Raw genomic sequence first — 27,707 nt, 5'->3', positions numbered from 1 at the left:
AAAATCATCTCAGTACTATGTGATGGGACAGACTGGACTTTCTGTACCTGTCTATCTATGACACTGGAGCAGTGGAAATTCTTTTACCACCAAAGATGTCTATGACGTTGGCACATTTAACACTGTTCAGGACAAATGATGCTAGAAAATTTATGATTCAAAAGTGTTTATTCTAAAAGCCTAACAGAACAATGGAAAACAGATATGCAAAAGCACAAAATACCTGCTCAAAGGAAGAGACAATTTCTGCTTAGATCCTATTTATCCAAACATAAATTTGGGTATACAAATAAATTACTCCTAACAAATGACAATCTTTAGGAAATAGTGAGTCTGTTGAATGAAAACAAAGTGTGAGAGTCTGTCCCATAAATCTTAGGAGGGAACTGTGGAAAGATGAGGTGGCTCAAGCTGAGATAGACACAAAATTGGAAGTAAAAAAATGAAAGAAAGTGAAGCTTCCAATTACTTACAGTATGGTGATAACAAAATTCTTCAGGAAAAAAAAGAACACCTGGAGCATAGCTCTATTTTCCATTTCCAGTTTCTTTCTGTATTCTGCAGAAGTTATTTTTGGGTGGGCAAAGTCTGAGCATTTTAAGTGATGGATCAGATTAATAAGTTTTTTTTTTTTAATTGTGAAGAAACAAGCAGTGGAATTTACAACAAGTACCAATGATATTATAAATATTGGTGGACAATAATTACCTCAATCTGTAAATCAGAACTGTCAGATAAGATATATGTAGCAGTCATAGCCTATTGACTGCTGATCTGCCTACCTGATTGTGATGAGTCTACTACCACACTACCCATTTGTTGCCTTTTCTCTCAAAATTAACTTAAACTTAAAAGGTCAAGGACCATCTTTTTGTTCTTTGTACTAGCTCAGTACGAGGTCTAGTAGTTGCTACAGTAAAACAAGCAATAATTAAAGCATGTAATGCCTATGATTTCTGTTCACATGTACAGCAACTAGCCAGATATCTTGAGTGTGAATTACTAGGAGCAGAACTCAGCATCTAACCTTATTGAATTTTATGACATTGATGATTGCCCAACGCTTCACTGTATCTAGGACCCTCTGGAAGGCTTCTGTTCAATTTGCCTTCATCACTGAACATCACTGAACAAACTGAGGATGCATTCTACTCCTGCATCCAGGTCACTGATAAAAATGTTGAACACAACCAGCCCTGGAATTGAGCCGGTAGTGACAGGCCACCAATCAGATGTAACTCCATTCACTACAACTCTGTGAGGTCTGCTGTTAAGCCAATTAATCAAGCAGTATGTAGCTGTTCATGTCACAGTTGGACAATCTGTCCAGAAGGGTGCTGTGAGGGACAGTATCAAAGACCTTACTAGAATCCAGGACAGTTATATTCAGCACCTTCCCTTCCCTTCATGCACTGAGTGACCTTATCGTAGGAGGAGATCACATTATTTAGTCAGGACTTTCTCTTTGTGAACCCATTTTGGTATCACTTGATAAAAGCTTTGTTCTTCAAATGCCTTTCAACAGCATTGAGGATAATTTTGTCCATAATTTTTCCAGGGGCTGAGGTCAGGCTAACAGATCTGTAGTTTCCTGGGTCTTCTCTCATGCCTTTTGTAGATGGATATAATGCTGGCTAGCTTCCAGGAGAGTATCAGTAAGCTGAGCACTAGTAGAAAAACACCGTGTCTGAGATGATGTGAGGAAAGCCCCTCTTGTCACCCAATTTAGAATGGCATATCTAGAGTAGAAAAAGGAATTCAACATCTTGCACATCCTCCCACACTAGAATTTACACTGTTGTTAAGGTTTTATGATAGCATTTATGAGACTGAATGTGAATCTTTGAAGCACTGTCAAGGTAAAGAGATTTAGAATGATAAAAATGAAACATTTTAGAAGTTACTTTTGATTGAGCTTAGTTTACTGCTCATCTGTGAATAACTGCTCTCTAATTAAACATAATTGTTCAGAGCTAGGGAGGACTCAAGGAGTTTAATGTAAAAATGAGATGAAAAGCATTCTTGCGGTATCTAATGAAAGCTCTGAAGATACAGTATGAGATTCTAAATTAACATTTTTTTCAGATGTGTTAAAGGTAAACTTATCAGAGAGCACATTTCAGAAACAAAGGCTGGAGCTGGTGATAGACATGACATTCTGAAACACTCAAAAGCCTACTCATTGTCCTTTTCCTTATTTACTACATCATTTTCCTGCCTTTTACTTAGAGTGACGGTTTTTATCAGTAGAACGCTCACTTCTTAAATAGCATAATTACACTCTGCATTTCATACCAGTGAACAGCATGGGCTCTTACAAGGGGGGTTAGTACAGCCTGGTCAATGGCATGAATACTTGTTCTCTTAGTAACAAGACACCTGTTTTAGGAGCAAAAGGATAAATACAGCGTGAACTGATGGAGTCTCCATTGGACACTTGACTAGGCACAACTGGGATCACACATAGGGAGAAAAAGGTCACTAACAGTGGTGTGGTCTTTCTCACAGAAGGCCTCAGTTAAAATTCTAATCCATTGACTTTTTGCCTGACTTTCTTTTATGTTTAATCCCATTAGGATATTCAGGTTTCACTGCAAGCTGATACTATAAGGAAAATTACCATAAAGAGACTGAGTGCGGGATGTTGTTTCCAGTCTTCTAACAATTCTCATGCAGTTGAATAATCCTGGATTAATATCAAGGCTATTGAATTAAGAAGTGTGTGGTTCCAAGCCTTGCAGCCTCTAAAAGGAAAAAAAAGTATTGTCCTGTCTCCTTTTTGATAGTAGCCGCAATATCCTCATTAAAACCAGATTAGCTGGGGACAAATTGTGGCATCACCATTGCACCTTCAGTGACTTTCATTACCTTTCATTATGTATTCTGTGTTCTGACAGTATTGCTGGGGCTGCAGGTGGAAAGGTTGTTGGTTGGTGCTTTAACTTAATTTTGCGGAACTGTTGACAGTATTCAAAATTAGTGTTCTTGAAAGAGGAGGTGCCACTTAATTATCCTTTATGAAGCTGCAATACCAAGACAGATGTAAGAAAGCAGAAAAAAGTAGGATATCAGCATTACACTCAAGTAAAAGATTCCAGAGCTCTTACACACACACTGTCAGAAAGAACAGATTATTTTATTCATTCTTGCAGGGTCCACTGTCTTTAAAACACAAGTAGATTTAAATATACCTCATTGGAAAGGTATGAATATGTAGTCTTTCATTGCTACTCTTTGTGTAGCTTAGGTCATTGATAGTAACTCATGATGTGTTTGGGGAACTTTGTTTGGCACTGTGAACTTTTGTAGCTGTCATATCTTGCTATCACATGTTATTTGTGTGTATATTTTAATAATACGGTTAATAACTTTGTTTTGCATTCATTATGAGAGATAGCTAGAATTATATTCCTAGCCACAGTGTGTATCATCTGCTTTGTATGTTTGCATAAAACTTGCAAAAGTACCTTCCAGAGTCAGTCCAGTGCAGTGTGCGTTTTAAGGATGTTCAGCCTCTTCTACAGATTCCTCAGGTCTGAGAGAAAGAAAATACAATAGAACAGCTTTAAAAACTTACCTGATGTTTAGAGTTCATTTTCAGCTGTGTGCTGTTCCAATTACAATATTTTCCTACCAAATAATATATGTAAGAATTGCGTCAGTTACAGAAACATGAACTCTTATTCGGTGCTTTCATAAAAAGATTTCAAGCTTGCAAAAATGGAATAGAGTCTGTAAAAGTAAAAAAAGCCTGGGAGAGAAACAAGTATCTTGTCCTCATCAGAACAGGTTTGAATCACATTTGTCTCTTCTGCAATTCGTATCTGTTGCATTAGATTCTGTGTGACCTTCATGATGAACCACACATCTCTTCTATTCTTAGTGCATTGTGGATGCTTTGTGCAGACTTTTAGTTTTTTGCAGTACTCACTGTGGTAGCAGTCAACCTTCTTGGCAGTGCTGCATTCATGTCACTGTAAGACATACAGAAGGTGCATCTTTTGAACTGAATATACAACCAAATCAGATCAACAAGTAGATCTTATCTTACTTGCGAAGTCAGCTAATTTCCCCTTCAGAAAATAAAAGAAAATAAAAGAAATTCCATTATATGTGTAGTCACGCATTGCATTCCTTAGTCTCAGATCTAGAGCTAGTCAGGGTTTTTTTCCAGTATTCTTGATATTTTCAGAAACAACAAGAAAAATACCCTAAACTTTAAAGAAGTTACTTTGAGCTCTCTCTTTTTCTTTTGCTGCTCCTTTTTAAAAAGCACTGTTATTACAGCATAGACTTTCTTCAAAAGAATGTCCTTTGATTAAATAGAAATTTCCTACTCAAAATCTGTGATGTTAGCGTAACTGTTAATCTAGAGATTTTAGCTATCATTGGATTCCAAAAGTAGAACTCTGTTTTCATAGAAAGAGTGGCTGGGGCAAGAAAAAGTCACTGATTCATAGAACTGAAATACTCAAGCCGCATTTAAATTTTCTTCAGAATCAGTGGTGGGAGAATAGTATGGTAGTCATCTTTCTAGGAGTAATGCCAACTTAAGCATTCCTTCCTTGCCTGTAGCTATGCATGAACCAGATGGAAGACCTTTTTTTAAAATTATTTTTAATGGACTAGTTTCTAGGATTAGGTTCCCAGTCTTACCGTGTTAGCATAATGGAAGGGATAGGAGCAACTGGATCCAGAAGAGTGGCAGTGGGTGCTGTGTTAAATCAGTGTTTGCTTTGTCCAGGAAAGAAATTCACATCCATATGGGGTTTAAAGCTTTTATGAGTGAAAAGTTACAGCTGTATGGAGAAAACCAGAGATCTGACTTTAAATAAACAGGAGCTTCATATCCAGAAACTGTAGATGTGATTTGCTGGTGAAAACACACGAAACACTAGAACTACATCTGTGTTGCTATTAATCTATTAAATAAAGCATAAATGAGTTTTGCTTTAGTTTGTTATTTTGTTGGTTTTTTTTTTGTATGCCTGTAACTGTTCACTAGGAAATACAGAGTAGTTCTGATATGAACTTGAAGAGCAAATACCTAGCAAACAATGCACTGTTAAATTGCAGGTATTTCAGATGGAAGCCCCACAGTGATTAGAGAACTAATACACAGAGGCTGACATAAATTACATCTTCATCTTCATCTCCTATATATCAATATGGTTCAATTAATTTAAAGGGTGCAATTCCAAATTACACTAATGGAGTACCTGTCTTGAGAGAAATTAGGTATTATAAGCAATGTTAGTGAGTGATTTCACTTGCAGAAAAGCTGCTAAAATTGTTAGTAATTAAATCCATGATCAGACAACAGCTCACGAAAACCCAAAAAACACTGGAAGATTTTAAAGCATGTAAAGATAAGAGATGTATAATCATTTACAAGCAGAATATTTACAAGCACCTAACGTAATAACACAACTTGCTGCATCTAAAAAGTGTATTTTAAAAGATATAAAAGGTGGAGGTTTTAATACTAAATACGCCGAGCAAATCTCCAAGTAGAGAGTTAATTTCTGTGTACATCAGAACAAAACATTTTGTAAAGTCAGCTTTTTCTGACTGTCAACATCTATGCCACTGGGGAAAGAAGGCTTGCCACATTTTCTTAATTATAAGAAAGGCTTTTGTGTTGATTTAAAGTATTGCTTTGTGGATGACTCAGAGGAATAATTAACCATTATGATGAATCTTTGCATTTCTGCTATTCTTTGCTGACCTCCTTTTGGATCTCAGGACCAGAGATGTGGCTGTTAGGCTGGTATGTTGATCAGCAGCCAGTATCTGCTGCTTTAAAGGGAGGTCTGGAAAGCTCAACTGAGCAGAGATCTATCTCCTTGGGGGAATTAATGTAATACTTTTAGATTTTCTTTTTATAAATCAAATGCTCACTTCCCTCACCGACATAGTTGACTTCATATATAATCTGTACCATCATCTACTAATCACTGGTTCTTGCAGTTTCTGTTCCCTATCAGACAACTGCTGTGCTCTGAACAAATTGGAATAAGGTGAGAAGAGCCAGCAAAAGGATCAGCATGGCTGTGCTTCAATGTAAGTGTCTCTTTCTCTAGACATGGAATGAAATTTTGCTTTAGAGCTTCGTCCAGTAACTCCAGTACAGGTTGTGCCCAGCTAGGATATCATCACAGCCTCCAGCATTTTGGTGATGCCACATTACAGAGCCCAAATTTGTAGGCTCAAGTCCAGCATGGCTATGGAGAAAAGCATATAGTTTTGCTTTTTAATGCATTTTGCTTGTTTTCTTAATTTGATATTAGCTGTGCTTATTCTTCTTTCTGTAGCTAGGTCCTGTTTAACATATGGCACCAGATTAATGCCAGATGCCTTCCAGGAAGCTTCTCCAGAAGTATTAGGCAGAGAGCAAAGAGGGTGTCTGTTTCCATGCAGCAACTATATTTGTCATTGTTATGATGGTTTGTACATGGGAAATGGTGTGTTACACAGATCGCTAGTGGACAACTTGCCAGCAGGGCTTTTAGGCAAGACATATGAGTGCTGGTTTAATGATTCAGAAGTTTTGAGCTGATTATGACTGAGTTCATAGAATCATAGAATGGCTTGGACTGAAAGAAGCCCCAAAGATCACCAAGTTCCAACCCTCTGCCTGTGGCAGGGCCACCAACCTCCCAAACTAGACCAGGCTGCCCAGGGCTGCATCCATCCTGGTCTTGAACACCTCCAGAGACAGAGCATGATATTAGCAAACTCATTGCATTTGTGATCCTTTCCAGAGGAAGTACAAGGTTGCTACAGTAATTCACCCCTTAAGAGATACTATTTTTGGCAGCTTTCAGCCTTCTTTTTTTCTCTGTTTCCTTTTGTTGGGCAACAGTCTCGTAGTTAGAAGTTTCTTAAATGAGCAGTGATCTCACTCTTAATTACCACTGAGTTTACTGACACCAACCTCTGCAACAGACTCTTCTGCATGTTTGCAGCTTAGCGCAGCCTTCCTAAAAACATCCTGCCATCCTAGGAACTCATTTAGGTGAATCCTGATTTGAAGGGTTATTTTGCTATTATACTGCCATAGAAGAATGTTAGCGTATAATTATGGGAGGAACAAAATTGTAAGAGATAAACTTCAATGACCTTAAAGAGCAATTCTATTCTCATGTGTTCAGACTGTTCTCTCCCTTTATACAATTATTTATGTCATTTCATGGGCATGCATAATACTCTAAAGATACAGAAGATGAAGATCTTCCCAGGAGTCCGCTGAGTAGATATTCGTAATTGCATGACTACAAATGGTAGGGAGCCAAATTATGACCAGTATAATTGCAAATGCTGAGCAAGATCCCACTGATGCTGGTGGGGTGTGTGATTGGACATTGTAGCCTGACAGATGTCTTGCAATGCCTGCTCCCGAGGGTGCTGCAGGAGGGGAGATGCAGAGGCAGACACAGTGCTGTAGAGGCAAATGCTGCAGATACAATGCATTCTCCAAGTCAATAAAGGACTGCTAGGACAGATTGGACTTGACCAAGGGTATTTTGATTCCATTCTTTTAACCACAGGATTGAAATGTCTTTTCAAATAATAGCAGCGAGCCATTGTGGGTGAATGTGAAAAGAGACAGACAACAATAAATGCTGGGTAGGCAATTCAGCTCCTGGGAGACTACAGTTCTCTGGAAAAGCTGATCAAAAAGCTGGTTTTGTATAATTCTTCTTAGTTACAGGGTTTTTGTTTATTTTTAGCTATCATCCAATCATCCCCCATATTTGCAATAGATTTTTGCTTACAGTCCTTTTTTGATGTTAATTCAGATGATTTTGTTGTGACATAGGCCCAGTAACCAATTCCATTTTGCTAGATAACTGATAGTAGCAATTTTCACAGAAGGCTCTGTGCAATACAGACTTCTATGTGCTTATTTCTCTTTCATCTTCCTGCTCTCCACAGAGGTTCCTCCCTGCATTTCTGTGTTGTGGCCCAGCAAGTGCAGGAGAGCTGTGTTTGAGTCACTCCAGTCTGAGGCCATCCTGATGGCTGAGTTTTTGGGGGGATCCTAACCCAACCTGACCAACTACAGAAAGGTCACTCCTTTCTAACTGCCTCTTGCCTGCAATAGTGCACTGCTGGGGTCAGACCCTGAGCAGACAGAGGCGTACAGCCCTGAAACAATACACCTTCACGTAGGGTGCTAGAGATTACCAGCTGGCTCTGGGCATTCTCCTCCTCAGCATCTGGATCTCCAAGTCACCTAATGAAATCTCTTGAGATCTCTGGAGAGAAGCCAGCGATTCCCCTGCAAATACTCAGGGACTGTTTAGAAGCCATTGTTTGCCCTTGGTTGCACAGGAAACATAGCAAATTCAGAATCTAGGCCATATTTTTTCTGTGCTTCCATTTCTATATAAGATATTCTGACAAAGAGTAAAGTCTTTTTATGAGCCATATGCATATGAGAGCCACAAGTATGAGTTAAGCATTTCTTCTTTCCTAGCTCCAGAAAGTGCAATGCTATGTTTAAAAGTACAGTAATAGAAGGAACTGGGGAGAAAGAAAAGGTCATCCAAGGTTTCGGAAACATTGCTGAGGTATGTAGCTTATATTTGGGGTGAATGACCATGTTGGTGGTTGTATTCTGTCAATGTACCTGATTCACGGAGAGAAAGTTCATGAATGACTAACACTGTACAGAGAGTTTTACAGCTGTGATCAGAATGCCATTTTGTTAGCTGCAGACAAATCAGTATATGCATATGGGCAAAGTTTTTAGAGGATAATCACAGTAACATTATTGTGTGTTGCATGTGTGACTGATAACTTTTTAATATAAAAATGGTCATTGCAGTTTGTACTGGAGCAAAAGCCATTTCTACAATATGCATAATAGTAAACGAAAAGAAAATACCCTTAATCCTAGTTCTTTGAACACTGAAAAAAAGACTCCCATTGACTTTAATGTTCTTTGGATCTGACCTTACTAGTCTTATTTCACTGGTGTTCATTAATATGATCTGGGCTCAAAAATCAGTCTGCAGAGAAGGTAGTATGCCTGCATATGCATCTCCAGAAACAATAGCTGTGCTATAGGCAAGGCATGGCAAAGCAAAGGGAGGTGTACAAATCAGCTGTACGGTACAGTGGAACAATGGAGATTGAAGTGATTTATTGCTGGGCTGCATAAAGGCTATCAGCTCTTCAGGCTGTTTACTCCCAAATATTTGAAATTCAAATCTTATTTCCTTGTATTATGTTGTAAAGAGGATGTGACATGACTGAAATTCTGTCATAGATTTCATGGTCCAGCATAATGGTTTGATCAGTTCTGACCAGTTCTCACTGAAAGAGCCAAAGATGCTGTGGCTCCACAAGTGGGTATCTTCCTCTGTCTGCCACATGAATGCGGGCAAACAGGATAATACCTTGCCTCTGTTAACACTTGAAACAAAACTGAGACTTGAAGATCTTATGAATATATGAATCGATCTTTGAGATCTGGGACTGTCCCAGACAAAATAGGAAATTTGGTCAGCTTTGTTTAGAGGTTCGAGAGATAGTACGCTTTGTGGACTGGAAAATCAAAGAAGTATTTAGCCTAATGCATGTCTCTCTAAAATCAGTCTGAAGCAGTAGTACCTACGTCACAGAAACCATAGTTATACTCGATGGTCCTTGGGGTCCCTTCCAACCCAAGCCATTCTGTGATTCTGGGATTCAATGGAAAACTTGTGGAAAGTCAAAATCCAGCTTCGTTTCTAAGAGCTGAAGAGGTAAACAAGGCAATCAGTGTTCTTGACTTTATTTTGTTCCTAGGTAGTTTCTTGTTGTAGAATGTTCTCAACTGAGATCCAAAATGCAGTTTTTGCTCCTCATCTGGTTAATTCAGATTCTTTTCTGTATAGAGTTATAAACATATAAAACAGTTTACCTTGTTTAGACAGGGTGCTGATATTGGTCTCTGCTATGTACACATAAGACAGTGAAAGTTTATTGTGTTTAATTGGTCTGGTTTTCTGCTTATTTGACATCTTGTTAAAAAGCAGTAAAATAAATCACTGAGAAACATTTACTGTGAAAGACAAGCCTAAAACTAGAAGGAGGCACTTCTGCCAGACAGGAAACCAATCCTCCACTGCTCTTGTTCCTTTCAGGATCAAGGTAGATAGAAAATACAACTCCCAGTATAAGAAACAAGACACTCACTTTCCTTTGGGAGTATCTTCACTGAGAAAGTCAGCTTTACAGTATATATCTATTGTTATTTCTGAGGCCATAAGATTGTCTGCATCCTACAGAGAACTGTTATCCTCTTCTCCCATCCCTCTATAGTTTGTGTTTCAAAGCTGAATTCCAGGGCATTCACTATTGACAGTTCAATTACTATTTTCTTTTCACTTTGCTTCAAATGCTGCTGTGAGATTCATCAGAAAATGTGAAATAGCCTGTTGAATTTTCCCCTTGATGATGCCACAATAGATGTGAAAGAAGAGCCTTCAGCATGAGGCTTCCTAAGTGTTAACAGATCATAAAAATTGGCAACAACTGTTGTGTCGAGTATCATAATCTGCAAGAGGAGGGCCAGCAATTCCACAGCGATGAGAAGAGAGCGCTTGGTGTTTGAGCTGTGGTCACATTTGCCTTTCAAGTCATTTCTGCCCCCATAACGCACTTTGTGGGAGAAGAAAGCTAATGCAGCTGCCTTTGCTAATCAGTCAGTAGGACCCAGCCCCTCTGGGAGGCAGGCGAAGGCAGATACCTACTGAGACACACAATCCTTGCTGATTAACAGTGAAAGCTGGTAAAGTTACTCTCTAAGACTGTCTGGCCCATCAGCTCCAGAAATGTAATTTAGATGATTATCTACATGCCCATTAAACCTTGTGACCCATTGCTAGTCTGTTTGAAGTTTGCCTGCTTAAACTTGCTAATAGGAAGAATAGAAGGATTAACTCAGAGGTCATGAAATAAGAGAGCAGTAAAGATGACAAAAAAGGCAGAGGAAAACTTCCTACTGTGTGTATTTAGTAAAGAAAAGGATCCACACCACCACAGTCATCTCAGCAGATACTGTTACTTTACTAAGCAAGCAAGCCATCTGGAACTCAGGCCATTTAATACTTTTTTAATGTTTCCCACCTATTTTGTTTAGCTGTACAAAACAAGTGTGCTACCTGCATGATAAATGTTATCAAGTTAGGTGTTTCCAGAACAGAATGCAAATGTTGTAAAAAAGCATGGAACAACTGATGTGTGATAAGTGTTACTAATTTTGCTAAGGGTTACAGTGCACAGATATAAATCAGGAAGCACTTAAGTTAAATCAGTCACCATAGAGTAATTGAAGTCAAATCAGCACTGAGGCCAGCCTTGCTCCATGTTGGGTAGAGACCTCTATCTATTACAATTGCCTGTGAGCTTAAAGATGACTGATGAAAAGTTGATCTTTGAATTAGTCAAATTGAAATAAATATAAAAACTTACAATGATTCTGATAAATGAGTCACAAGATGCTGCAAAAATTTGGTGACCAACTAAAACTAAATTTATAATGAAAAGGTGGGATTTATTTCAGGCAGCAGAATGCAAAGTGCCAGTACCTCTGTAAGGGCATGTGGAAGGGGTCTGACTAATACTGAGAGAAAATGAGTATGACCTTTAAAAAATTCTGAAGTTCACATGCTACTTCTGCATATACTGTTCCCCTTGCAGTGAATCCTTGTTCTTTTGCTGAAGGTAAAATCAACGTACTTGCAGAAAAATAGTGGCAGGGGGCATGTTTCACCTTATTTCAAAGAGGACAAAAGCATTTCACTAGTGTTGAGTTCCTTAGGTCTTGTGGTGTGAGATCTCTGTATTAAGAATTACTGCAATAATTTTTGCAGATTTATTTTATTTTTAAATGTGATCTTTGATGATGTAATTAAATATAGTTTTGCTTCTCATTTCATTTTATTTTGTTGAATTAAGCATGTTTACCAGTTGGAATCTCTGTACATCCCAAGCTCCTTTCACTCACATATATAACTATATAAGAGGGAAAGAAATATACTATTGGGGAAAAAAATGAAACAGTATCCAGTGCAGCAGCAGTTAGTTTTAGAACTCAGGACTTTGATTTTCTGAATTTTCTTAGTCAGTATCTTTGGCAGGTACTGGAATCTTGGACAGGCTGCTCTGAATCTGATGCCTGTGCTTTGAAATTAAATGCTTCAATGTTAAGTTTCCACCCTAAGCATCACATTGAAGCTGCCTTGCATCTTAATCTGGCTAAAAATGACCAGCCTTAGTGTTGATCATAATTGCTATATTCAGTCAGGAACAGTCTGCAATCATGTGTTGACCACACTGGCAGTGGTCCTGACCTTGAAAAATACATTTTTGCAAAAGGTTTAGGAAAGCAAACGTCTATTCCTTAGTCTTCCATTGAATGGCATGTGCTCAGCTGCTTACTACCAGACTGCTTTGGAGTCCAGAAGTTATTCATAAATCTCATTCCACCCATGTTGTCTGAAAAATAAAGTAGATGCCAATATCTTCTGGGAAGCCTTGTAGAAAACAGATCAAAGGCTTCTGGAGTTTATTTAAGAAAGGCCAGTTGTGAGTGGCTTAATGTCTGAGCATGGCATGAAAAGTGAAACAGTCACGACAGTGAAGCACCAGAAGTCCTCTGGGGTTCAGTAAAGAATTTGAGTAGTATGTGTTGCAGGTGGGCCGGTGTCTCATGCTGTCATTCTGTTGTTCCTTTGCTTGCAAAATGGATGTTGTGCCCTACATCTAACCCTTAGGAAGAAAAAATTTCTCAAGCCAATAGGATATAGACTTTTTCATTCAAATAGTGCAGTTCAAATATTGAATTTCATCTTTTCTAGGTCTTTTTGTGTAAAGGATCTATGAACCTGTGTAATTTACTTAACTTGTAGTCAGTGTTATGGCTGACCTTTTTAAGTAAATTTACTTTAGTAAAAGTAAATCAGACTCTTCAATGTATCCCTGGTCATTCCAGGGTTATTTCTTGTTAGAATTATCTTTTTTGTCTATGCCTACAACTCCTTTGTACTGCAGAATGTCCTAATTTGTACTATACATGGAGATAGCTGCAATATCCCCCCAGTCTTACGTGTGATAGGTTGGAATTCAAGTAGAACATGGGATTAAGACTGCTCCCAATCAGGCCTCCTAACCTAATTCCTTGTGGGAAACAAAGTGCTTCAGCAGGGAAGTTCAGTCTTTGTCAAACTAAGCACACCCTGTTCCTTAAGAAATGGATATTTTTAAACTCCTGACAAAACAATGACTACCATTCTCTTGTGTTTCAAGATAAGACTGAGATGGCACATGGAGATACATGGTATCTCATTGTAAATGCAAAATAGGTTCTATAATGCTTCACTGGAGAAACATGCAAAATAGTTGAAAATTTCTGTCTAGTGATCTGACTGCCCACTTTGCCGCTTATTTTCAGGAATAGGGGGATAGAAAATGACAGGTATCAGGAGTGGGTTCACCTGTGGTAAAGATCAAACCATGGCTTTTTTTAGCAATGAAGTCATTTTAGAAGAGCTGAAGGAACTTCCTAGAAATGTCCAAGTGGAAAGGATCCAGAGAGAAAGGGAGCAGAACTCAACAGGTATCTCATGTCTGTCTGTATCACATCTCACTCCAAACTGCTGATCCCAAAGAGAATGAGACTGTGACTACTGACTGTTTCCATTGTGCTATTCCTTTTCTAGTGCAACAGCCCAGTGTTTTTCACAGTTCCACATTTCAGCACTTCCAGATTAAAAATTAAAAAAAGAAGTTGGAGAAAAAAAGATGTTCTAGGTATAATTTGCTTTTAATTAAAAACATTCTTAAGTAAAATAATCGTTTAGTTTGCTGCAATAGCATTGTCAAATGCGTGATAGAAAGGTTAGAGGATTTTTGTTTAGTGTTCATTGCTGCTTTATTTTTGTGGCAAACCTTTAACACTTCAGAATTTTATTGTGAAAGAGAGTGGATTGATAAAAATGGTTTCTGATGTTACCAAAGATCTCTGAGAGCTGCCAAATAAATTCTAGGCAAAATGAAATGCTGACAGAATGCAGGAGCTGAGCAACAATATGGTGACAACAAAAAGACCCAGAAAATACTTGGGGATTATGACTTGATGAGGTTTCAGATGGAAAACATGAAGATTTAGTGTGTTTTTCTTCAAGGAGGTATGCACGCTTAACTTCACGTACTGTGGACATTTCCAGTGAAGTCAGTGGGACAACTTGTACTGAATAATACCATATGTCTTCATCTTTGCAGGCTCGAAGTAGAATTTTTTAAGTCTGGGAAGTGTATAATTGCATCCATGCTCACGTTGTCCAGCGCTATAATGTGAATTTGTATGTGTTTATGTTTTTGCTGGAGTGACTGAGATTTTACATTAGAAGCATCATACTTAGGCAATTACTCAGAGCTCAGGTTGTGAACATCTCCTCCTTTTATTTTATTAGTAAAATAAGAAATACTCAACTAACTATAGTTATCTTGCCTGTATGCTTAAAAATTCTCCCTAAATACATTTTATCAGCAGTATTAAATGAATTCTCAAACATTCTGTATCTGTTTTACTCAAGACAAAAAAAGTATATTCAGTAAAAAATTTGTTTGATAATTTAAGCGTTCTTTTTTCTTATAATTGCAAAATGTCTTTAAGTATTGCACCTGACAGATATGATTTTACACTCATCCTAAGTTCAGTGGTCAACATGATGCTTTCAGTTGTGAGCACAGAGCTCCAAAATTGCCCTTCTCACTATCAAATTGACCACTCTGGTTTGTTTGCAGTTAAAGATGTGAGGTTCCTCCTCTGTCAAACCTTTTCATTCTTTGTACTGAGTAAGTTAACAAGTCTAACCTAGGAGTAAACACAGCCGATGGAATCGTCTGGCTGATAGCTGGCTGATTACAGAGAGAAAAGTAAAGTCTTAATGAGAATCTGGAAACCCCACAATAGGATTTTTTTTTTTTTTAAATTAAACTGCAGCAATTCATGGCTGATATTAGGAAACCATCCATAAAGAGCAGACATGTAATGCAGAACCAGCCTTTTAATCTTCACAGTAAAAGCTCAGGAAATTACTCTTGAATTCTCTAGAGGATGTGGAAGGGTTTAGAGGTTTGCTGTTTTTATTTATTTATTTATTATTTATTGATTCATTTTGTTTAATTTTATTATTTATCTATCTATCTATCTATCTATTTATTTATTTTGTTTATTTATGTGATTCTGTGATTTTTAATTCAAATTCAAATGCTATGGCTGCAAACTCTCATAGTTGACTCTGTACATAATGCCTCTTATTTACTTCCATGAAAACTACAACAGACACAAATAACAGAATGACACTATTTGATAGAACAAATTCTCAGCTACAAAACACTCTTTTTTGACATGGTTGCCACTGTTAGCTGTGCATTTTCACTAGCAATGAACTGGTCTGAATGCTGCACTCATAAAAATCTGCACCATTGGAGGTGACCTACTGCCACTGTCACTACTCTGGAACCCACTACCCACCGCCTCTCTGTGCTCACAGCTTGGTCTTCATAAGTGTTCTGCAAGTGTCGATGAATGTCAATGAGTGCAATTTTTTTCTGCATGGAGGAATTCGGTGACACACCTTTGTTTCATGTGCACTTTCACGTCAGATGCCATTGGTGTCAGAGTGCCCCTCTGCTGCCATTTGTCACCCAGCAACAGCATGTAACTGGGATATCGGTGGGAAGGTTCAGCCTCTACTACTGTACCATCAACATCCACCTCAGACCTTGTGGGCCAACATAATAACATAGGAGGCATTTCTATCAGAGCAGCCTTTCATGAATACTATTGACAGAGCCACTCCTGAGTACTGAATTCTGATTTTGATTTGAAATCTGAATTCTCAAGCTCCAAAGTTTTCAGGGTGTCTTAGGCAGGACCATTTTTGGCCTGGCACTTCCCTACTATAAGTGCAAAGGGATTTTATTACAATCCAGCTTTTATGTAAGAACTTGTAAATACATTTATTTTTTACATTCATCCTGAGTAGAAACATAGAAAATACTCTCCAAATGGTCGAATGGATCGGTCTATTGAATGTTAAAACTCTGTCTCATGGTGCTAGTAACATTATCACTTCACCTCTTGCAATCTGTCTCCAGAAATGCAGCTTTCCTTGATCTCCAATTATCCTGTTTTGCTAGACAATTAAATTAAATTTGGATAATCTCTCCTACTGTGCTAAAATGTGTATGTATGTGAACCCTGACTATGGATGTACAACATATGTTTCTGCAGTATGCATACTGTATACCACCAAATAAATGGCAGGAACATGTGACTGAAGAATTTATCTGTGTTTCAGTAACCTTGAGATCAAAACACTCCTATATGGGGGCTATAAGACTAAAGGAAAGTACTACAATTGTCTCTACAAACAGAAAGTTCACTGAATAGAACAGCCATGTGAGGAAGACCATCTACAGCAGTAGATCTCATCCTCTGGCAGGTGCACTTGCAGTGGTATTTCAGTATTTTATTTCTGGTATTCAAAGCTTCTTTGTTTCAACAATGAGAACCTCTGCCATTGCTGCTCCTTATTCATTTGTTCATTCCATGTTCCACTCTAACTTCTCGACTGTTACAGACTGTTGCAGAAACTAAAACTCATGTTTAGAGTAAAACCAATTAAATGAAATTAATAACAGTGCTAAATTATGGTACTTTTGCTTCTCCTGCCTCAAGGTTTTTTAGGATTAAATTTTCTTCTCTTTCTTCTTCCTTTTTCCTTTATCTTTCTAACTTCTTTTCATTACCTTTGAGAATTCTATATGTTGCTCTGATGTAGATTGGTTGAGAGAATTATACTGATTGAGGGAATAAGATTGCAGTTTGCTCTGAATGAGCTGATGCTAACATCCTTCTCTCCTTAGGGAGCAAGTACAACATTCAGCAGTTCAGTTGCTGAGAAAGTTCACAGATAGATTTCACTCTCACAAGCCTCCCGTATCACCAGTTGTAAGAGGAAAGTAGGTGTCAGGAAAACTTTCAGTCTTGCAAATAAATTGGCTATGCTCCAAGCAGAACTGGAAAAAGAGTACCAAAGATCATAAGGTCATTTAGGCAAAGTAACAAAACACAAAATGGATTGAAAATCTGTGCTAATATCCCTTTTTTCCAGTTGCAGGCAAAGTTACTGAACTCTTAACTATTGCATCAAATCACAGAGCACTTTAAGGGCTGTTAGTGAACCATGTACCAGGGACTTGGACAGCTGGCATCTGAGGATGTGGTCTGTCAAACTTTGGCTGGGAAGATACATTAGTTGTCCAGTTCATTGCACAGTGCAGAATGTATTTGGATGGAGGGAGCTGTTCTGCTTCCTTGAAACTGAGACTTGAGAGAGCTTTTCCATGACAGGATGCTAGGAGGAGGCATTTAGTCCCAGGCCTCCTCTCTCCTGATGATGGTAGATAGAATACACTGTAAACTTTTGGACACAGAGAATTCAGATATTGCTCACTCTCGTTGAGTACAAATAGGCTATTGGTGTGATAATCCAATGCTGCCTCCCAAAAATCCTCTCAGAGCAAAATGTATAATACACTGTGATTGAACACTATTAAAGCCAGCAGTTAAAGAGCAAATAAACATTGTAGGTCACAGAGGGGGAAATTTGCATTATGTGTCACTAGTAGCAGTTCTTAATTTTCAGTAGACAAGGCATAATGGTCTAAGGTTTTTGGTTGAAAAGTTTGTTCTGAGGGAAGGAGGAACTCACAGAATCCCAAATCTGTTCAGTTCACTTGAAAAATATACTTTTGCATGTACTGATTTCAATTTGGCCCTCAACTTTGGCCACATATTTTGAGGAAAAATTGGGCATGTTACTAGGATACATTTTCAAAACCAGAAATAAGTGTACGGAAGTCTTTTGGAAATAAGTGTGATGACCAGCAAGTATTTCAGGTGTTACAAAATCAAACTAGGACTGTAGAACGTGAGGTCTTGAGACTTCTAGCAGAGATGTTGACACTAGACTACATGAAATATTTGCATATCAGAGAAAGGAAAGTGTCAGGAGAATGGCAACAGAGGAGGAGACAATTTATAGTCTTTATTATCTATACTTACAGTCATATGTTTCGTTTTGGATAGACTGCATGCTTTTTGTTGATATTATAAAACAGTTTATTTCAATTAGTCATTAAATTACAGCTCTTTTCTTAATCTGTTTAAAGTTTTTTATATTTTATTATTACAAACGAATGCTAATGTTACTTTCAGCTGTTGCTGTGCCCGTCTGGAGAGTCCCATTGAAATAACAGAAGCTATTGTAACTGAATACAGACTGTAGGCTTGTGCATTCTGCAAAGCATCTGGAAATTCTGGTGGACTGAAGCCAAAACCATAACTCATTGTTACTGCTGTGATTATGTGATGATTTTACAACGTAGAATATCCCATTTTCTTAACAGCAGTCTTTTAAATGCAAACCTCTGGGAACAAATGGAGTTCTGTCTCTAACTTTTGTTTCTTGCTTAGTTGAGTAAGGGTGATATATTTAAGACCAGATAAAATGTATATGTTAAACTTGAGTATGACATACTCATTACATAAGGTTATTACGTAAGCAGCTCAGTCATTCATGCTAAGTTCCAAAACAAGACTAAGGGCATCTTAACACACTTGACCTTAAATCAGAAAATATGATAAAGGATTAAACCATTCATTCAATGTCTGAAAGATTGAAATACTTAGTGTAATTTGCCTGGGAAACTCAGAATATCCATTTCAAACAGATAAGCAGCAAAATGGAACAAAGTAAGTTGAATAACTTCTTTTATACCTCTGTCTAATTTTAGGAGGACAAATTGCAGATACTTCCTGCTTTGAATATTTCTTCTGAGTTGAGATCATTTATTTCTATTTGATAGGTACCTTTAGTCCTTGGGTTTTCAGAAATTGTTACATTTGTCTCTTGAATTATTGTGGATAAATAAGTAATCTATTAAAACAAATATAGAACTAAAGCAAAATATGTGTTTGATGGGAGACATAAAGAGGTTTCATTATCATTTTGGCAAATTCTACAATAAAAATGTAATAATTCCTATGAAAAGTAATTGATGAACGTGCTGATCAAGTTCAGAAATACTGATCATTGTTTACTCAGGCTTTCAGTTGCTCTATGCCTACTTTGGCCATCAGATGTCCAAAGAGAATTTTTTTTTGAAACCTGGTACAGCACATTTGAAGTTGGTTGATGTTGCAGTTTATTTGTATAAAAAAATCTTGAGCATGAAACTTTTTCTACTCTAGTCTTACCCCAGTACAGAAGGAATAGCAGGTTTCACTTCTTTTTCTTTTGTGTGACCTTGTGGTTTCCAATCTTCATTATTCTAAATGACCTTCTCCAGCTGTTTCCCAATCTTTCTATTCCAGATTCTTCTCACTCTTTGTCAAAACAGAATGTTTTCCTGTTAAAGGTGTTTTCTCTGATTAGAGAGAACTGTTTCCCTAGCCTATATTTGCCTATTGCTTCACTGGTGGGGTGAATGCAGGTGGCCTGAATGCAAGTGGAGGTTCATCTGAGTCCTTGTCACTGAGAAATATGATATAATCTTAAACCATTCTTGTAACTCCTGTTGATGGCCTAATTGTTCCATCAGAGTCATATTCTTGGTCATCATCCTGGATCAAATATTTAAATGATTAGTAAGTTGTCAGAGAACGTCTCTGTTACTGATTTATAGCATTAAGTTCTCCACAATTCCAAATTGCTATAGATAACCTAAAGCACCAGTGCGTGTAATTTCATCTCTTATAGCTGCATGATGTGTTGAAATGCAATAAGACAGTTCCTTATTGCTTAAACATCATGAGAATCTAGCTTCTCCATCAAGAAAAGCTCTATTAGTTTAGGATTTGATCCAAGACAAAATATTTACAGCATCAAGCCAACGTTTCTAATGATTGTTTAGTCAGTCAGTCCAATCTATCAGTGTTGAATGCATTGAATGCAGGTGGAGGCTCCAGGGCAGAACTTTAGACAGTACAGGTGAGAAGGTTTTGTAAGTTGCTCATTCCAGATCAGGCTCATAGCTCCACTGGGACACCTCTAACTAGTGGTGTGTTAATCAAATGTTAGGATACGATGGCTCTCTGTTACATGAGCTTCAGTGCCTGTCAGCTCTTGGGTGCACCGTCCTCAGCAGAGGTGCAGTCACTTCTTGTGTAAATTCTGTTCTGTTATTTCAAAATGGTTAATCAGGTTTGCTAGACTGCAATATCTGGAAATTAAATTACATAGGAACGTGAGTGTGAGTTATGGTATTTCTGCCAGCTTTGTGCCTCCTGAAGTATCTTCTAACCTAAGTTGTTCTATGAATCTATGGGTCTAAAGTCTGAAATAGTTAGCAGAGTGCAAAGGATGCTGAGAATACCTCAGTCACATGGATTACTCCACAGTTCAGTAAAAGATGTTCAGCACCTTTCAAGCCAGAAGCCATCCCTTAATACATTAGTTTTTCTGCTGTTTTCTCCCTCAAAACTGAGTTCTAACTGAGTTCTTTACAGATTGTGTGCTACAGCTTAGCTTTTTTTTTTTTTTTTCATTTCACCTTCAGTTTGCCAGGAGCAGGGGATGTTATCAGATACCGTGTTCTTCCTTCTATAATTCCTATGAATGTAACTTTTCCCATCACCTCTGTGTGTGCATCCTATGGCACAGAGCAGAGAATACTGATAACTTCCTCTACATCAAGCATAGTTTTACCTGCCTTCAAAGGCCTGAGCTGGCTGCAACACTTTTACTTTGCTAAATCTTACAAACAGTATTTTGTGCTTGCCAGCTAGGGATCACACTCATAAGTAGATATAACCAATTATAACAAATTGCTTTGTTAACCACTTATTTTCTGAGTATTTCCGTCATATTCAAATTAAAGAGCTCATCATGTTAGCCTTCCGTTACTCTGATATTTTGAAATTCATTCATGTCTAGAGGATACTATGCATTCCTTCATATCACATCTAATCAAAATTCCATCCAGATGAATTTGGCTTTGACTCATATGTGTGAAAATCACTGGGATTAATAATTAGCATCTTATTAGAACTCATATTTTTGGTATATTTAATTAAAATGAGTGATTTAGCCTCTAGTTAGTCTGGAGTTTTCTGTTATCAGGTGTTTTGGTTAAATATCCTTTCTCATTTAAATTCTGATTTCACTTTTATAAACCTCTCTTTAACTTGAATTATCAGAACCTCTTCCTTATTGCACTGATTATAATTAACTTCATAGCGTTCTATCTATAGAGAATTGCTATTGCCCTATGAATTAATTCTTTTCTAATAATGGTTAGTTCTATGTCCATCTATGAAACAAAGAAAGTTGTTCTATCAAGAAGAAAGAAATATTAAATGGAAAACAGATATTTGGCTGGGAACATTATTTCTCATTCTCATTCCTTTCTACCACCACTGTTTCTTAAAATTTCATGAGTAATAGATTGTGTGGCTTTTCCCAGCCTTGCCTTTATAGATATGTTATGGAATGCCCTTCATTGGAAGACTTTAAGTGTGATTAGTGAGACTGCTGGTAAACTTGATCTTGCCTTGGTCTGGGAGGATGAACTAGATGACCTCATGGGTTTCTTTGCTTGTGGGTTCCTTTCCTGCTTTCCATGTCTGTGGCTCTCATTCCTTTCACTTTTTTTTTTTTTTTTTAAATAAAAAGATGTACCATGTTGCCTTTATTTTATTTACTATTTCCTAAACTGGAAAAAAAATTGAACTGTTTTCAACTGCTAACGATTTTCTGTATCTATATTTCAAATTTGTAAGTTTAAGAACTTCTCTATTCAGTTCTAAAACCGTAAAACAAGAGAGAGAGATAATTTCGAAATATTTTATTGCTGGAAAGCTTGCTCACAAATGCTTTGTTTTTCTTTTTTGCCTGAAGGTAATTGCTGTTTTCATGTATGAGAAGCTACATATTGTCACAACAGGACAAGTTATAGTGTAACATTTTTTACAGCATAGGAAGCTTTCAACACATTTTCCATATTTTGGTTCAATTGTGCACAACAAAATAAATTTCAGATAAAATAATACCTGAGTATTGTAGCATATCCTTGTAGCATATCCAACTGAAAGGAAGATACATTTGCTGAGCAAAACATGTTTTAGCCAGACAGCTGCTATTATATCTCAAAGTCCGAAGGAATGGCCAGTGTCCAAGGACACAAAAAGAGTTAAAACATCTGTTCTAAAATAAATATGGAAATGTACTTTAGGGGACATTTATGTCTATTAACATCAGCTGTGTCACATACGTTAGTTAACCTTATATTAAGCTCTAGTGTGCTGAACAAAGCCAGAAAATGTAAAAGCTCTATTCTTCTGAAACAACAGAACAGATGTAGGATAAGCATGTAATAGTAAAAAAGCAGCTGCAAAAAGAGGAGCTGTGTCCACATGCAAGTACTACAATAATGGCTTTTTTCAACTTTATTAGTACAATATTCCTGATCTAGGAAACTTGTAGTGTGAGAAGAACTTAACACATCTTGTCAAGGTGTTTGATCATTTATTAAAAGCAGAATCTATCTGGCTGTATCTGAAAATAAAATTTGGAACTTGGTTGCATATATTCGTGTGCATAACTAAGTAACAGTATTTCAGGCTGACTTTTTTCCTCTTGTACCACTTTGTGTGCTACCTTTTATATGCACACTTTCTGCTCTGCAATAATGATGCTTAAATCCAATGAAGGAAGATACAAGTCCTCCTTATTTTTAACAAAATCAAATATTCTCAATTATTAGCGTGCTGTTTAGTCAGGCCACCAAAGTTTTTATTTTAATAATTAAAAATGATTACGTTTTGTATTATAAACTGCTTAACAAACTGAGATATTAGCCTGAATACCATTAGCCTTCTGTAAGAGCAAGGGCAGGGCATTCACTCATGTTCAACTTTTTGTCTAACAGGACTCCCAGGATTTGTTCAGTCATCTTATTAATATTTATGAGACAAGCTCTTCTCAGCCTGGATAAGATTTCAGAAATAGCTATAAAAAATCTAAAAATGCCATCTCTGTTTTTCTGTGCAGGAATATCTTTCTGGAGTCCAAGATAGCAGCAGGTTTTATTACACAACTTTGGTGGTTGACCCTGAAAGGCAAAATTGTGATGTCATTGTCCAGATGACACTTCCAGTGATCTCTTCAAAGCACGAAACAAAGAAACAAACAACAAAACAGAGCCTTTACAGCACTCCCACCTTCTTTAATAATTCTTACCAGTAGAGCTTAGTTTGAGAAAGAAATTCTTTATTTGCTGTTCTCTATGTTTTACCAAGTTTGAGTGCCTGACAAGCACTTATAATGAGGCATTATAGACTGGGCTCTGTGTGCAAGGTTCATTAATGAAGACCGAGGTGTCTGCTCAGAAGAGCAGAGCCCCCAGTACAAGAAAGACAGAGAGCTGTTGGAGAGGGTCCAGAGGAGGGCCACAAAGATGATCAGGGGACTGGAGCACCTCCCCTGTGAAGACAGGCTGAGGGAGTTGGGCTTGTTCAGCCTGGAGAAGAGAAGGCTGTGGGGTGACCTCATTGCAGCCTTCTCCCTAAAGGGAGCCTACAAACAGGAAGGGAATCAACTCTTTGAAAAGGTTGACAACTGCAGGACAGGGGGAAATGGTTTTAAGTTGAGGGAGGGAAGATTTAGGCTGGATATGAGGGGGAAGTTCTTTACAGAGAGAGTGGTGAGGTGCTGGAACAGGCTGCCCAGAGAGGTTGTGGACGCCCTGTCCCTGGAGGTGTTCAAGGCTAGATTGGATGGGGCCCTGGGCAGCCTGGTCTATTACTAAATTTGGAGGTTGGTGGTTCTGAATGTGGCAGGGGAGTTGGAGCTTGACGATCCTTGAGGTCTCTTCCAACCCTGGCCATTCTGTGATTCTGTGACTGTTGTGTTTTGTCCTACTACTCTTCTACAGTATTTTATGGCTGCTTTCAGCAGAGAGCAGTTTTGGAAATTGAATCATGGACTAAAGGTATACCGCACTCAATGGAAATATTTTTTTTTACTGTTTTACAATCAATTAAATGAGGAACTATCAGCTTTAGACAGGAGCCCAGAAAAGTGTATAAATCTACCAGAAAAGAGGTATGAGAGAGTATCATCTCTCAAGAATGCATTTTGTTGTACCATTTGGACGCAATGGTATAATTTCCAGCTTAGCCTTAAAGCTCTGATTATTGTGGCTTACTGCTTACCATTAACTGTTTCCAAAGCCCATTCAAAGTTCATATGTTTGCAGATTTCTTCTGCTACAGATTGTAAAAGAAATTGCTGTGTATTGTTCCTTGTTAAGTTTTGTATTCTGTTTGCAGTAGAAAAGCATTAGCCATATCTTCTGCTACCTGCCCTTTTGACTATAGAAAAGATGAGGACAGCAGTGTGGATTCCATCTATGCTTTGTAGGAAGATTAAAAGAAATTTCTTTGGTAATAAACTAATATGGTATTCAAATAGCTACACAGTGCATTTTTAATGAGTGCTGTGGTAATTACTGCTTATGTTGGCCCTCTGTACCAAATATTTTGCTCAGTCCCCACTTTCTGCAAAAATGAAAATATGGTGATGGGATGGAAGGGAAAGCCTTATGTGGAACAAGTAGTTTCTTCAGTTTGAATATTGCCAGTGGGATCCATCTAATGTAACTTAATTTTCAGTAATGTAGAACTCCACAGTTGAGTTTCTACCCTTTGAAACCTTTGTAATTAATTGGGGAAAAACACACTTGTCTGATCTGTTTTGTCTAAGTGGTTCAGCTATAAAGATGTAGTGTCTATGCTTCATTTGTTAATATCTGATCAGATGAATGCTATCCTCTGTAATTTTCATCCTGAGCAATCCTGATAAAATCTGTGAGAGAACTCATGTAAGCAAAATTAAATGAGTTGCATGTTGACAGGTGATAGGGAATGGGGTGCAGACTGTCAGCAGGATGTTGGTTGTATTTGCTTGAATGTGGGTGCTGTGGTATGAGTACTTGTAGTTCATAGCATTCAGAACCACAGTGCCACTTTATGACTAATGAATTCCTAAAGATGGATATGATATTGAGAAGCTAAAGACCTGTAAGATACTGGATTTTCTATACACATACACTTCAGCAAAATTAGAACATATGCTCTTAAATGATTTGACTCTTTACACACTGAAAATTCCTAAAAATCTTAACAATACAGGGTCAGAAAATTATGGAGGTAATGTGATTTGTGTAGAGGTTTCTTTTGGAAAGGGAAGTGAAAGAAGAGAAAGAAAATAAAAGAATGATAATGAAGGAAATTCAACAGTGAAACCACTTTTCCCATTATTGTTTTATCTGAAAGTGCAAATTTGATTTTTTTAAACCTTTATTTATATGCCTTGAGGTTAAAAACCTTCATCCAAGGTTTTATCATCTCTTTGGAATGCAATTTTTAATTTAAATAAACAATGTAGAAATAAACCCACTCATGATAAGACTGAAGACTTTTCCATAGTTTCAATAAAATAAAAATGCAGTGTTTACCCCTCACCTTATGAAGTTTTAACGTTTCCCTTCAGTCACTTTTGCCACTGTTTCCAATTTTTAGTTGTGAAGCACATTATAACTTGTTTGGAAATAGTTGAAATTTAAGAGCTGATCTGTAAGTGCTGTGATTGCTTTTATTATTTTCTTACAGAATTATATGAACACCAAACTAACATACGGTGTAGAATTTCAAAAACATACTTTTTTCTTTTCAATATTCTGAGTTGTCAAGTCTCATGCTTTCAATCTGAGCTCTTAAAAAGTGTTCCTTAACCAATAAATACTGGGAGTAAGGGCCACCTAAGGAAGTCTTCTTCCTGGAAAGATCAAAATGGATGGTGTCTTTCTATCTAAGTCTTAGTTGTAGGCATATTACCAGACTGGAAGGAGCACATCAAATATTTAATTTTACATGTGGTTCTGGCACTCCCACATACTGAGCAAGTGCTGGATTTTAAGTCATTTTGAAACTCAATTTGTATTGATAGGAACCTGGATTATTTCCATTCCTCTTGATAGGCGCATTGAATTTTCACTAATTCTTCTAGGAACATCTGCATTAGGGATATAGTTACACTAAGTTCTCTCTGTGGCAAATGGATGCTACTCTGGTTCTCCAGAAAGCATGATCCAAATCAACTTCAGGAGTTGCTGCTCTCTGTCCTTTGACTAATCTGCTTTCTAGTACCTTAGGGGACACCTTTAAACATGAATAATGGGAAAAGACGTACATGACAAAATGAACCAGCTTTTCTCCAGCAAAAAATTGGGAGGGATGAAGCAGTACTCTTGTGTCAATAGCTAGTTTGTGCCATAAAATTTTATAGTTAAGAAATTTAAGACCACTTTTGTCTTCCATAATCATGTCCATATGATATGTCCGTATTCATCCCAATTTCCCATGTCTGTAGTATACTCAAAGATTCCCTGAGTGAAATAAAAGTGTTAATCCCTGCCTAGTGCTGACCATCTCTCTCAGATGTCTGAGCACGAATGTGGAGTCTCCCTTAACATGAATGGAGAAAAGCAATCCTTGAGGGAATAAGCTGGAAAACCTAACCCATGCCAGCCAGACAATACAGAGAAAAGCTCTCTTCTAAGTCAATAGCAACAATTTCTTCTTGTTATTTAGTTCTCTAGGATCTGGGATCATGGTTACTTTTAAAACCAGAAGTAGAGTTTAGGTGGTGACGAGAAAAGAAGACATCACCTGAGCTTACACACTGCCTTTCCATAATTTTTGCAAATTATCTTGAGGCTTCATAACACTGATGTTTTTCCTGGCTGTGAAAGTGGGCCCCTACATGACTACAAGCTTCCTCTCTGCCTCTCATACAAGCAACTGCAGGAGTGGAAGTGGTTGTCCCTATACATTTGTTCTCAAATTAGCAAAGTTTCAGTATGGGTGATCAGTCTTAAGCATGTGAATCTAAACCACGAAAATGTCAATAGGAATATTTTTGTTAGTCTTTAATAAATGGTATTTCGTGTCATACTACACAAATCAGAAAATTTTATGGTGTATTTACAAAGGTTGTTCTGCAAATTATTTTTTTATTCCATGAAATGGTTGGCTAAACTGGACCAAAATCCACATGCCAGATGAGGTCCTTACTCAAAGTTAGTCCCTGTTTATCCCAATGGAGATTTTTACTGAGGTGACTAAACATAAAAATCTCTGGGGACACATTTGACATGCAGCACTTGCTGTATGAGGAGAGGCTGAAGGAATTGTTTTTAAAGCCTAGAGTATGGAAGGTTTCAGGCAGAGGAGACTGCAAAGAAAAGAGAGGCAGGCTCCTCACGGAAGAGTTGCACAGAAAGAAAACTAAAGACAGTTGTAATTTCAAGCAGGGAATTTTCTGTCTGTTAATATGTAAAGGAACATTTCTCGCTATGACAGCCAAGCAGCAGAGCAGACTGCAGAGACTCCGTCCTTGTGTTTTTCAACACCAAATTAAAAAAGCAGCCTAAGCATTCTGGTCTGATCTAATAACTGAGCTGTGTACAGTAAGAAGTTAGACTGGAGACCACTCGAGATCCTTTCCAACCTGAATGATTTCATGATTCTGTGACTTTTTGAACTGTATAGAATAAAATACATGTTTTAGAGAGGT

The 27,707-nt window shown here is 37.6% G+C and overlaps 1 protein-coding gene across 5 annotated transcripts in view; it reads left to right on the top strand.

Moving 5' to 3' along the window:
* CPED1 (cadherin like and PC-esterase domain containing 1) overlaps positions 1 to 27,707 on the top strand; it is a 142,841-nt gene that overhangs the window by 75,578 nt on the left and 39,556 nt on the right. The window lies entirely within an intron of this gene.

This window comes from Meleagris gallopavo, chromosome 1 (assembly GCF_905368555.1).
Source record: "Meleagris gallopavo chromosome 1, MGAL_WU_HG_1.1, whole genome shotgun sequence".
Lineage (NCBI taxonomy): Eukaryota > Metazoa > Chordata > Aves > Galliformes > Phasianidae > Meleagris > Meleagris gallopavo.
The sequence above is the reverse complement of the archived record's forward strand: the minus strand, read 5'-3'. Positions and strand labels throughout refer to the sequence as shown.